This window comes from Adiantum capillus-veneris, chromosome 4 (assembly GCF_014529385.1).
Source record: "Adiantum capillus-veneris isolate H3 chromosome 4, ASM1452938v2, whole genome shotgun sequence".
NCBI classification, from domain to species: domain Eukaryota; kingdom Viridiplantae; phylum Streptophyta; class Polypodiopsida; order Polypodiales; family Pteridaceae; genus Adiantum; species Adiantum capillus-veneris.
In genome coordinates this window covers 50,992,821-51,006,976 of record NC_140934.1, presented here as the reverse complement: position 1 = coordinate 51,006,976, position 14,156 = coordinate 50,992,821, and positions in this window count along the sequence as shown.

Genomic DNA, 14,156 nt, shown 5'->3' with positions numbered 1-14,156 from the left:
AGTCTTTTAAGAGATGGGTCTCACCATGGGCTAGCAAAGGCAATAATTTCTCTCGCCCAATGGCTGCTATCCACAAAGGATCCACGCCCCTGTACCTTCCCCTACCTCTGCTTCATCTAAACCCAGCCTAACATGCTACCTACTCGCTCTTCTTTTTAAAAAAAGTCAATAATTTGAAGATTCCTCCTAATGTCACTCCTTGAGAACTATCGCCTACAATACTTTGCTCTTGATCCTCTTGGTGTTGCCGCTCTCGTGCCCTAGATTTACTCCCCATAGAACTCCTAGGCCTCAACACACCCAAGGTTCAACAAACCCGACACACCCAAGCTGCCTAGCTTGATGTCCACGTCGACAAATTAAGCAAAGCACTACCAAGAATGAAACATTTCTCCCACAAGCCCTCAACAACCCACCCCCACAGGAATCTGACCACAGCAATGCTTGGCACGACACCTTTCTCCCACAACCACCTTCCCTACGCATATCGTAAAAGCAGTAATTCGACTTGCGCAAAGAAATAGGCCACATTCCCTTCACAAATGCGAGAGAACTGTGTGTGCCTAACTCTCTACCACATGTGACCTTCACCATGCATAGATCTAAGGTCTTCGATAAATTTGACTTAAGCGAAATGGATCTTCCCAAATTCGTAAGATTTTGTATTTTCGTGAGCAAAAGACTTCTCATTGGTCTTTGTTGATAAAGTTAAAAGAAGCGTCAAGTACTAAGCTTTTCCAGAACCTATCCACCTTGCATTCAACTCTTTTTGACCAAGAGCCACATAAACTTCGAGTTTGTAAACTTTTTTTTTTTTTTTTTTTTGAGAAAAGCTATTTACACACAAGTATAAATGTAGATAAGCATCTAATAACACTAATCACATAGCCATGTTGGGATTTAGATTCTTCCTAATCTTAGCATTGGGATGTTATTTGGCTAAGATCACTACTTTGTGGTGAAATCCTAAGCATTATTCATAATTACTAACACTACTCTACAATCTTCGTCTCCTCCGCGCAATGTGCAACATGCAAAGAAGAGAGCTCGCATGGGTAAGGCCTTAAATTTGTTAATGAGAGTAATTATACTTAATTTCTATGTGTGCAATGTGCTAATTTTTTATTTACTTGAATTTTTTGCGTCGTGTGTGAGATGATGAACCCATAATTAATACATAAGGAAATTGTAAGCAACAATATCTGGAAATGGTGAAAGCCCATGGTCAAATATTGAAGCATTTGCAACAGGGATCAACTTCAAAGAAGGTGAAGGAGCTTGAGCTTTCCATTCTAATTGGGATTGGGAATCGCGACATTGACATCAATTTGATGCCAGTGTTAGAAAAATTTGTTGAAGTAAAATTCATTAGGGATCTTTTTGCACTTGAGAAGGAGGGTATGTTAAACCGTATGCATTTTCGTCGTAGTACTATCTATTAAGAAAACTTAATTAAGGCTTATTTAAGATGGGATGTTGAGAAGCCTCAAGGTACAATCGTCATGTGTAGGTCGTTATACGACAACAAACTTGCATACCTTCACTAAGATGTTAGGGAATTGTATCTATCCAGAGAGCCTAAAGTGCCCACAACTTGAGCACACAACTTGGAGAACTTATGTTGAGTCTAGCTTGAACTCCTTGGCCATGGCTCACATGGAAGGCGGTGGTGTACCATGATACATATATAATGTCAAATTCAAATATTCACCTCATTTTTTATGCTATTTGGTATGTGGGAGCAACCACAACAATGTATATAGTGTCATATGTGTGAAACTGGTTTCCGCGGTTGCAATCCTGTACGTACCTTTCTAAACTGCCATAATCCTTGGCCATTTGAATTCTATTAACTCCAAGGTGTACCTCAAGATGTCAATCCAGAAAGGTGACATCTTTGAGACCATAAAAGATAAATGTCATATAATGGGTATCTTTGGTATCCAAATAACATGTACTTCTAGAGCTTAAAGAGCTACCATATATACTAGTAGCAATAAGTTGCAACATAGTGTGTGGCTCCATTATATGAAGAAACTTTAGTATAATGAGCTTGGGCTCGATCTTGGGGGTGATATCCATGAGAATAGAGTGTAGAACAATGTGGGCCTATGTTTTGCGTAATGAGGGTGGTTGTATGTGGGGTATTATCTAGTTGTTGTTTCTTGGGGTGGCAATATTTTGCTAGATGCCCAAAATATTTTCGCAATTGCTACATTCAACCTCGCATCAAACTTGTTTGTTTGGTTTGTGATTGGGAGCTAATCTTAGGTAACGTTTGTTATGGCTATGGTTGCTGCCATATCTGGTTTGATGATTGCCACATTCTTGCCATGATGATGAAATGAAACTAGCTTTGCAATTGTAACTAATGCCATAGATTTGGTTTTCTCTCTCGTAGTGTCTCCTCTTGTTGGACCTTGGACATTGGGCTTTGGAATTGTAGATTCCCCACAGTGGCCTGGATAGTGATAAATCCTCTCTAAGGTTATGATAGAGCCACTAATAGGAGCATTGCTTGTAGTATCTCAGGGATTGACACTCCTCGACTCATCTAGAAGGGCTTGCCAGATCAAGGGAGACTTGCTACATCAGATTGATGTGCTCATAGCTCTTTGCAAAGAACTTCCAAATGTTGTGAGCAATGATCATGGCCATAGCCAACTCAATTTAACAATTTGTACAATGGATGGTGATTCAGTTTGTTGTTTTATCTCTTTGACATTCTAGGCTTTGACAGTCTCTTCATAAGAACCACATGTCTCCTTTCCTTGCATGTTTAGAATGGCATGGGCACATTGCATGAGACCACCTTCCATAGTTTAAGCTACTTGAGGTAGGGTTCCATTCTCAACTTCCAACCTTGATAGTTCGTTCCATTGAGCTTGACTATACTACTATATCTACTAGTCTTGAATATAACAAAAACACTTGGTGATGAGGCTCCTTTAGCTATCCCTCAAGATGTTGACACTAAAGTATTTTGTAAAGCTTAGCTTATGGCTCACTCAGATTGTACTTAGTCGGATTCTGCTTGATCAAGTTATGCTAAGTTGACTATTGCTTAGTAGGATACTGAGTCGGATATGTCTCATGCCAAGAATCGGGTAGTTGTAACCACCTTCAAGTCGAGTAGTTTAAAGTCGTATCTATGCACCTCTTGGAGTAGCTGAAGTCTGTGTTTTTTGGGATGTAGTCATGAGGAGGAAGTCATGTAAGCTCTTTGATGAATTCAAAACTCTGCTTTATCATGTTCGGTTCTCTACTTCTCCATTGTCTCTGACATACTTTTTGTTATTGCTTGCTCTGTTTGAAGTTAATGACTCAAGTGTTTATTGTATTTGATCTTTTATCTCATGAGTTTTATTGTGTGTTCTTGAACCCCAATACATTTGGAAATCCTACTATGTCTATTGTGCTTCATGGAGAGATGATGCATGTCAAATAGGGCAAGGAGAGTTTCTAGGGTATATTACACTAGGGCTCAAGCCCAGGCAAGCAATACAAATCCGGTCAATCATGAACAAGGCAGAGATAATGTTGAACTTGGACTAATCCATGAAGAACAATGGCTAGACAAAAGAGCAGTGAGTGTTGGAGCAGTGAAGGGAAGCCAATGAGACAACTTTTGGGAGCTTTTCTCTTGACAAGAGGAACTACAAGAAGTCAAAGAAGACTCCAATTTGACCCACTACATTTATCTACCAGGCAAAGACCGAGGAGAGTACCTCAACCTAATCCAATGACACAACAACCTCCTAACCCAAATATCAAAGCAACAAATTTCAGAGGAAGGTCCAAAGAAAATGCTTACTGTCATGTGCCTCAGTTTGAGACCAAATGACAAGCAAGTGGATACCAAACATTGTATCCTGGTCCTATCAAATTACAATAGTTTGCAGTAACAATGGAAGGCAAATCTATGAGTTGGTTTAGCTAATATGGTATTGCTCATTTTCCTACATATGTTGCACTCATAGTTGCATTTTTACAAAGGTTTCGAAAAGAAAAGACTCCTACAAATGTTTTGAAGAAAATTAGAGACATGTCAACATGCTAGTTGAAGATTATGCTAAAAAATTCACAAGTTTGGTGGACACGTTACAAGGCAATGAAAGACCCACATTTGAGATGTTAGTAGCTTATTTCTTAAAAGGTTTAAGGAGAGGTTTAAAGAATGCTATGGAAAGTATTGATATAGTTGGTGGATTTGATAATTTAGTTGATGTTGCAGGGAAGGCTAAAAAAAAGTCTTGGAATGACCAAGACTAGAAACAAGAGTAGAGAAAGCTCTGATTCAGAAGAAGAATAAAAAACAACCTCTGACTTTGAGCAAGAAACTCATTCACAAGAATTGTCAAATAGTGATGATGAAGGCAATAAAGGTAAGAATAAGAAAAAAAAAGATTGTCAAGAAGAAGAAGAAGGACAAGAATCCTAACAAAGATGAATGGTCACTCAATTAAAGAATATTGGGTATTCTATGGTAGCACCAAAAGGGAAGCAGTTTTGTCAGATATGTGAAAGGGATCTCCGTACTATTGCTCAGTGCTTGTATAATCCTAATAGTAGGAGTAGAGCAAATCCTAATGTTGATAAGGAAAGGCCTAACACAGATGCCAATCAAGTAGCTCCATCCCAAGGAAGACCACCATTTCAGAGATCACCTAGACCACCAAGACCAGTTAACTTAGAGGTGAGAGAGTGCGTGGTGCACAGAGAATGCGTTGTCATAGTGCAGTGCAAGAGAGGAGAAGCATCTCGGGGGGTCACTATATGTAAAACCTTTATATCATGTGCATTCAAGGACTATTTATAAAGCCCCTTACCTATGAATTTTTACCAATAAAAGGAACACTTTTCCTATTCAATCTGTAAATTTTTTTCAAGATCATTTTTTCAATACCCTTCTATATGTAAATATTTGAGAAAGTAAAGAGTAAAATAATCCCTACTGTTGAACCCACATGATAGGCATTTTTTTATTATAGTGAACCCCCCTGAGAGAAGCAGGTTGTGTGGGTGGAGCAAGCCTCCAAGATGTGAGGAGCTATGTATTATTTTGGTATATGAAGAATAAGGTTAGTGTGGTCAGTGGGTAGCTTGACATCAAACGTCCGACGCCGAGCAAAGGCACATCGCATTTACCCCGAGATGGCTCTGATACCAATGGTGAGTGCACAAATGCGGTACATGTATGGAGAGCGAGAGGGGGAGAGAGAGAGAGAGAGAGAGAGAGAGAGAGAGAGAGAGAGAGAGAGAGAGAGAGAGAGAGAGAGAGAGAGAGAGAGAGAGAGTGTGTGAGTGGTTGTGGACGAAGCAGCTCACCATAATGTGTGAGTGAGAGAGCCCCTTATTATTCTATCTAGTAAAGAATAAGGTGTGTATAAGTGATGGGTGGCAGCTGGAGTGTCCAATAGGAATAAGAGACACACCAACTTTACCCCAACAGTCTCCCACTTAAAATGAATGTGTCAATAAGTGGTACTTCTATAGTTACTAGCAGTATGTACAAGAGGTATAGGGAGGAATCTCGTCTCAATCTATGTCCACTGGCTCTCTCAAAGCCAATGCATGCCACCTATAGGCTCTAGCGGTGTGCAGAAACGTATATGCCCACTAGACTTAGCATGCATACCTAGGATGTATCCTGTAATGACCTACATTCCTCCATGATGCATCATGCTAGTGTCAAACATCGCTCGACTAACAATCCCAACTGCAAACGCTCCCACTGTAGCTGCTATATTGGGTCTCAACACTAAAAGGTCGTACATGAGAGTCCTGAAAGCTAACAAAAAAACACATAATCTCTTCCAGTATATCTATATCAATGTTATCAATGCCATGTACAACGACCTCTATCAATCTTTCCGTTGTAGGTATCTCAACCCTCACTACGTCACCACTAGAACTAGTCACACATAGACGTGTCAATCTTGACTCCACGGTATTTGTCACTCCCTCATCATCCAAAGGGACTGTATCCGCACATCCTGGGATCACCATATCAACCTCTACCATGAGTATGTCAAAAAAATCCATATCGCTCATCTCCGTGGTAGAAGACATCTCTGTCTTAAGAGGATCAATCCGCTATGTGTCACTACAAGATGGCCACTCTAAATCTGCATCTACAGATATATCCTGCACATCACTCTGGAGCTCATTTTCAATATATCATATATGTGTCTAGTCTCTCACAAACATGATTGTAATGTAATCGAGACTATACCGTTTCGCACCTCGATATATGCATAGGGTAAACCAATCCAATCCTGGATCCTCTCGCAATGACTAGCGAATCACAATGCATTTGGAAAGAGTATTCTTTGAGCACTACTTGAAATCCATTCTCTCTCAACTATCTCTCACCTATCTCACCAAGATCAAACTATGTCTCAGTTGAGGAACATATCACACATGACAAAGTGTGTTTGATGTGTTATTGGGAAATAACAAGCATACATCTCCTGCACCCTCTATACCACGTGTTGAACCATCAGCAAGTCGCACACGACCAAGTTTCTCACTAGAAAAACTACTAAATCACTCATGGCATAGTGTCATGTGGAAAGCAACATCGTTATCTAGTAACCACTCTAGAGAAAGTGTCCTATCCATAGACATATATGCAAGAGGTACACTCGAGGCAAGCGTACATCATCGTGAAAAAGTGACCACAATGCCAACATCTGAAGTGTCGACGTAAACGAGACTGATGTCTCACATGAGCCATCGATGTGGGCTCAACACTGTCACACATATTAACTGCCATAAGTGAACATCAAAATGGGATAAGCAAGAGATATGGCTCTACAGCATGTACAAGGAAAATATGCATAAATCAATGCTAAAGAGAAGTGCACAAAACCTAAAATGAAAGAAGCTCTTTATAAGGAGAAAATACTCTCAAAAGAGCTCACCAACACTCGTAGTGCTCAAGCACATCAACACATAAAATCTCCCGTAGTAGTGTAACAACATTGTGCCCTACAATTGTCACACTGATGCAAGTCTCAATTACCAAGAGTACATGGAACTTGGAACCAGCAACTACCTGTAAAATATATGCAGCAGACTCATGATTGAAATATTCATTGATCAAAAACCGTCCATACCATAAGTCTACATGTAACCACTGCGAGCATACACAAATCTCACTCTTACGAGAGTGGATACAAGAACACCAATTTGCGTCCAAAGACAAATATATGCCCGTCAATGTGAGAGCAAAGTAGACCACAAAAAAAGACAATCATTGTCTCAATTCAATGATTGCAAATGCATCAGAAGAGTTTATGGCAATCAAGCCAAAACTATGGCGAGAAATCTAGGGAAAAATCAGACAGAGTCTCCATCTCCAAAATAAGAAAAATGTCAATGCAAACTCTCAAACAATAAACCATATCAAAGGTGCCAAAGTGGAAGAAGCTCTCAACTACTAAACTAACCAAAATCTGTCAACAAAAGATATGGCAAAGTGGGAGTAATGCTCGACCACTATAGTCTCAAAAAGAGGAGTCAAAACCATAAACCATAACACTACTCAATGCCAACAAGTAGAAATGTCAAAATAGCTCCACAATGTGCATACAATGGAAATACACAATCAACGTACATCCATGGAGTGTCCACGAATAAACAAACACTAAAATAAGTGCAAACCAAAAAACTGTTCAATGTGGAGACAATCCTCTCAAGAGAGCTCAATGGCACTCAAAAGTGCTTGCCAAAATGCATGTATTGTGGGCATCAACCATGTGCCATAACCATATGCAAAGCCACCCATAGATCATAAACCAAAGCACAAAATCACTGCAAAAGTATGATATGAAAGCCTATGAAAGAAAGCTCCATCTGTGTACTAGGAAAAACATGTCTCTAAAGAGAGTGCTTCAATGGTGTGAATGCCTCTGAAATTCTTTACCCAAATCTACCAACAATAAATCTTAAACCTCAAGAGTTGGACAAGCTAAAATTGCATCCTCACAATTTAAGCACCTATCCTGCTTTTAAAAGTGCATCATACTTGCACATTGTGCAAAATAGAAAATCTCAGTTTTTTTGCATAATAGTCAGTTTGAGTTGAATATCAGCAAAATGGTGAAGAATTTGTAAAAAGTTTCTTCTACAAAGTTGTAGACCACATTGAATGAAGAGGCCCTCGGAATAGAATTTTCAGATCTACATTCTACAAGAAGGAAAACGCAATGCGATGTAAGAGAGGTGTGCTATGTGGGTGGATCAAGCCTCCAAGATATAAGGAGCTCCTTATTCTTTTGGTATATGAAGAATAATGTTAGTGTGGTCAGTAGGTGGCCGGACATCGGACCTTTGACCTTGGGCAAAAGCACAGTGCCTTTACCCCAACATGAGGAATCAAGACAACAACCAGAGAAGACTACCGGATGTGATGCTATGTGTGTATTGTGGAGCACCAAATTATTGGGTAGGTCTGAATTGTGCATTATGGATGAAGCATTGAGAGGAAAGAGGAATGCCACTAGTACAATATAATCAGGATAATCAACAAGTTATGCCACAACAACGGTAACAAAATCAGCCACAATCTCAGACAAATATCATATTAATTGACATCACTGACCAACACAGATAGGTATTTGAGAAGGAACTAAATGTGCCACAATATACTCAAGAACGTGTGGATTAATCGGTTTGTGAGTGTTCCCAATGTTGTACTTCTCAAAATATTGAGGTCGTGGCTGTTACTAAGTCCAAATCCAAGGGACCAATTGATTGAAAAGAGCAAAAAGGAATGAGGGACCAAGCTCAAAAGCAGGTCTAGAAAGAACAGAAGAAGCACACACTGGATGACATAACTTAAGATATGTAGTTTGATAATCAAAACGAGCACTCTAAAAATCAAGAGGAGATGACAAGGATTGGTTTAAGGTATTGATTAATTCTCTATTAAATTGTCATTAGATGTGTATTATATCAGCTTTCAAGAACAAATTGTTAAATAGACTACTAGGTAAAGATTATGAAATTCAAACCAGCCAAACGAACCAATAGAGCATAATATTGATTCAGTAGATATTAATTTTGTAGTTCCTATCATAAAGGTAAATTTCTAAGGCAGGTTGGTTTGAAAATGTGTTGCTTGATGGAGGATCTAAAGTGAACATACTTCCTGAGTCTATTTATTAAAAGATAAATCTAGGGAAGCTAGACCCACTACCTTTTAGGTTAAGATGGAAGATCAAAGAAGGGTCCAACCAGTAGGAATTCTGAGATAGCACTCAATTTAGATCTTTGGGATGCATTTTCACATGAATTTTGTTGTTCTTAAAATAAAAGATGGTGATACTTCTTATGAAATGTTGTTGAGAAGACCTTGGTTCAGACTGGCTAAGGTAAAATAGGATTGGGGAGAAAATCAGATTGTCCTTACCAAAGGAATACAGTAGTCACTATACCTATGCTTGGTAGGAAGAACATTCTTTGCAAAGATAGTCTATTGTATGTACAAATCATGAACCTAGGAGAGGAGGTTGAAGATGATGAGGAGGAAGCATTCTTAAAGGCTAACCCAACCATTGTGCCTATATTTGAAGTTGATATAGCATGGATCTTGCATAAGGAGGATGAACTAGTTGAACTCAGTTTTAGTCTAGTACCAGGGATCAGAGCTACTATAGCTAGTGGATCAAAATAAAGCTTCCACCTCAAAGGAAGCTTTACAGCACGAAGAAAATGCAGGGTTAAGCAGGATGAGTTGAAGGATCTCAGTTTGGGAACTGAGGAGGATCCAAAGATGGTGAAAATAAGTATTCATGTGGAAGGACAATTCTTGAATGATTTGTTCCATCGATTGATGGAGTACAAAGATGTTTTTTCATGGGGCTATTCTCAGGTGAAAGGTATTGATCGTAATCTACATCAACATCATATCAATCTTAAGGATGATGCACTTCTGATTGAGCTGCAAAGGTAATGAATGAATCTAAATTTTGCACAACAGGTCAAAGGGAAAATTGGCAAGTTGTTGGTTGTTGGCTTTATCCAACCAATCCATGAAGTAACATGGTTAACACGTATCATTGTGGTACCCAAGAAGAATGGCAAGATCATAGTATGTGTTGATTACAGGAAGTTGAATGCAGCTTCTATCACTAATCCATTTCCAATGCAATTTTGTGATGCAATATTAGATAGTGTAGTAGAAAAAGAGATGTACAACTTTTTGGATGGTTTTTCATGCTACAATTAGATCAAGGTGGCTAAAGAGGATCAGCAAAACAACTTATATTACTTATTGTACAAGCTTTTACTTGTACAATTATGAGTTTTGGACTCAAAAAATGAACCACCATCATTTAACTTTGTAACCTATAAAACATTTAAACCTTACTTACAGGATTTTATGAGGGTCTTTGTGGATGATTTTTCATTTTTTGGTAAGAAGGAGTTACACCTGCATCATCTAAAGTTATGTTTTGAGAGATGTAGGATGTTTAGAATGTCACTTAACCCATATAAGAGTATGATGGCTATAAGGAGTGGAGTTCTATTGGGAATGTTGTATCCAATGAAGGGATATCTATTGGTGAAAAGAAAGTTGAGGTTATTCAAGCAGCTAAAATTCCAATAAATGTCAAGGAGTTGACCAGGTTTGTGAGACATGTAAAATGGCATGCTAGGTACGTTGGATATTTGGAAAATGTTTGTATACCTCTTACTCATTTACAAAGAAGAATGTCCCCTTTGTCTAGTCTAAATCTCAAGAGAAGTCATTTCACATGTTAAAAAAGAAGTTAATAGTAGCTCGAACATTAAAACCTCCGGGTTGGACATTACCATTTTATGTTTTTGTTGATGCGTCGGATATAGCTATAGAAGTTGTTCTCATGCAAGAAAAGATTAGAGGATGGTTTAGACCTATGTATTATACCAATAGAGTGCTAACATCAGTTGAAAGGAAATATGTTATAACTGAGTGAGAGAGAGAGAGAGAGAGAGAGAGAGAGAGAGAGAGAGAGAGAGAGAGGCTTTTAAGATGGTATATACTTTGAATAAAAATCAAACATTATTTGCTAAGAAACATGGTGGTGGTTAATGTTGACCATCATGCATTGATGTATCTAATTAAGATACCATTGTTAACAGAAAGGTTAGTCAAATGGATATTGTTGTTGTAGGAGTTTGATTTTATGATTGTTTACACGCCTGGTAAAGAACATGCTATAGCTAATTATTTGAGTAGATTAGAGATAGTTGAAAATATAACAGATATTAATGATGATTTGTCAGATGTAGAGTTGTTTGAAGTACAAAGTTCAATTTGTGAGTCATGGTATGATCACATGTTGATATTCTTGACATATGGAACTATGCCAATAGGTTTTTCTATTGATCAAAGAAGGAAGTTTTCTCTTAAAAGTAGACCTTTTTTAGTGATTGCAGGAGCATTATACAAAAAAGGTATTGATCAGGTAATCAAGAGATGTGTCCTTGACTTTGAACAAAATGTTGTGCTTTAGGTTGCTCATTCAAGAGAAACAGATGGATATTTTCAGGTGATATTACAGGTAAGAAGATATTACAGGTTGGATGATGGTGGCCAACAATTTTGAAGAATGTATATGACCATGCCAAAAGCTATGTGATTTGTCAAAAACTTGGATAGCCTCATTTCAGAGATAGAATGTTTGATCATCCTATTTTTCCATTAGAGCCTTTTTAGAAGTGGGGATTGAGTTTTGTAGGACCTGTGAAGCCAACTACAAGCATGGGATACAAGTATATTTTGGTTGCCATAGACTATTGTACCAAATGTGTGGAAGATGTATCCCTTAAGGACAATAAAGCTCACGGTGTGGCTAGGTTTCTCTATCATAAAGTTATGACTAGGTTTGGTTGTCTTGTTGAATTGGTGAGTGGTAGGGGAACTAATTTTTTGAATGAAGTAATTTTTGAGTTGAAAAATACTCACATGATTATGCATAAGAAGCCCACATTTTATCATCCCCAAGCTAATGGATAAGCTGAGAGTACCAATAAGACTTTGGTTAGGATTTTGAAGAAGATTGTTCAAGAGAATCTGAAGGATTGGGATGAGAAATTGGACTCAACATTATAGTCTTTCAAAATAGCATTCAAGGTAACAATAGGTATGCCACCATTCAAACTAGTGTATGGACTTGAAGCTATTGTTCCTATCGAATTTGTTCTACCAAGTCTTAGAGTGCTGAGAAAATGACTCCTAAATTATCAATTAAGCACAAGAGCAAATATTTGATGCAGTTGAAGGAGGACAAGTTGATCAATTCTTATATCACGAAGGTAATCCAGAGGAGGAGGCAAAGAATGATTGTTAAGTTTAAACCTTTCCGGGCTGGATATTGGGTAATGTTATACAATTCCAGTTTAGGTCCTCATCTAGGTAAGTTCACATTAAGTTATGAAGGTCCCAGCGTCACCATGAAATGCGCTTCGGAGGTAAGGACGAGTGGAACGTTTCGGGCCTTGAACGTTTCACTCACCAGGTGAAACACAAGCTGTTTCACTAACAAGAAGTTTAAACACACGTTTCGGTCTCACGTTTCACTGTGCTTTCATTTTGGACTGAAAAGTTTTGTGGTGAAACGCTGCGTTTCAGGGTGAAACGTTTTGGCCTTGAAATGTTTCGTGGTTATGTTGAAAGGTCCTTATCAGATTGTTAAGATTTGGGTCAAGGTACCTTTGTTGTAGTTGATGTGTTTGGAATTTGAGTGGAGAAACATGTAAATGGATTGAGATTAAAGAAGTTTTAGGGGAGGCCACCACATCTGGATTGGCCAATTGCAGGACTGCTTGAAGCAAAACAGTCTAAGGATAAGTATTACCCTGAGTTTTCTTGTCAACGTGGAGGTTCAGATTCTAGAATAGCAGCTCAGCACATTGTTCCAAATGGTCCAAAACAAGGTGTTAGAAAAATCCATGAGGTGTTGCAGGATGATTTTCTGTATCCGAGACAAAAGCTTTTAGACTGTTTAGGAAACTCAATCGTCGGAGTTAGCAATATCGGAGTTTATCATATCAGATTTTGCTAGGTCGAAATGTTTAAAGGCAAGTTTTCTAAAAACTTAGCTTTGATGGGAGTGCTGGAAACCCACTAAGCATAATTATTGAAGTGTAGCTCATATAAGAGATTTCCAAATATTTTGCAGTGCACTTGTGGAAGTCAAAGGTGTGAGGCATCTAATCGATGACACTGTCATGTTCTCACCGAAGCACTTCAAGTACTTAGCCGCATTGCAAAAATAAGAGGATAGGGCCAAAGCTAAGCAAACCATCTCACCATGTAGCCAAGTGTAGAGAGGAGGACATACTACAAAAAATCAAACCTTGATGAAAATGGGTTGTCCTCAGTGTAGATGTGAGTAGCCCATAGTACAAGGAGAAAGATTCGGGTGACGAAGATGTAGTGACTCACATACCGAAGACCAAGTCAAAGCTTCAATAATCCTTGATACATCCGTAAATGGATTTCAAGATTGAAATCGATTGGAAAGAAGAAGCTAATGCAGTATGGTTGTAGAAGGTTGGTATGTATGCTTCTACCTCTTTACATAGGCTGAATGGAAAAGTAATTATTATGCTAAGTCTCAGATGGTGATGTTAAGGAAGACCAAAGGAATGTTTTCTGAACATATTTCTCTCAGCCTTGAAGTGGTTTCAAAAGTCTTTAAACTACCTCTGACTCTTATGACTATTAATCCTAAGAGTTCCGAGTTCTTGCTTAAGAAAGATTTTGGTGCTAGAGAAGGTGAAAAGCAATATTACATGTTGAAGAATGTGGGGTATGCCAGGTGGGAATGACTTAAATGGTACCTAGAAAGGTTGTGTATTCTAGTGAAGTTTGATTACATATCCAAGGATAGTTTTTCTCCTCTCTGTTTTGCTGAAAAAGGTGGTTCTGTGAATTGGGATAATTGGATGTATGATAGGATATATGCTATGGTTTACATGTCAGACAGGAGGAAAGCCCAAAGTAATACTAGGTTATGTGCTTATATGGCTTCTTTGTTTTGTTATGCTCAAAAGGTGGTAGCTTGGGAAAGTGATGCAGAGGAACAAGGCAGGACTAGTTTTACCAAGTTGCTAAGTGATAAAGAATTTGAACTGTCAAGTATAAAACCTAATGTTCC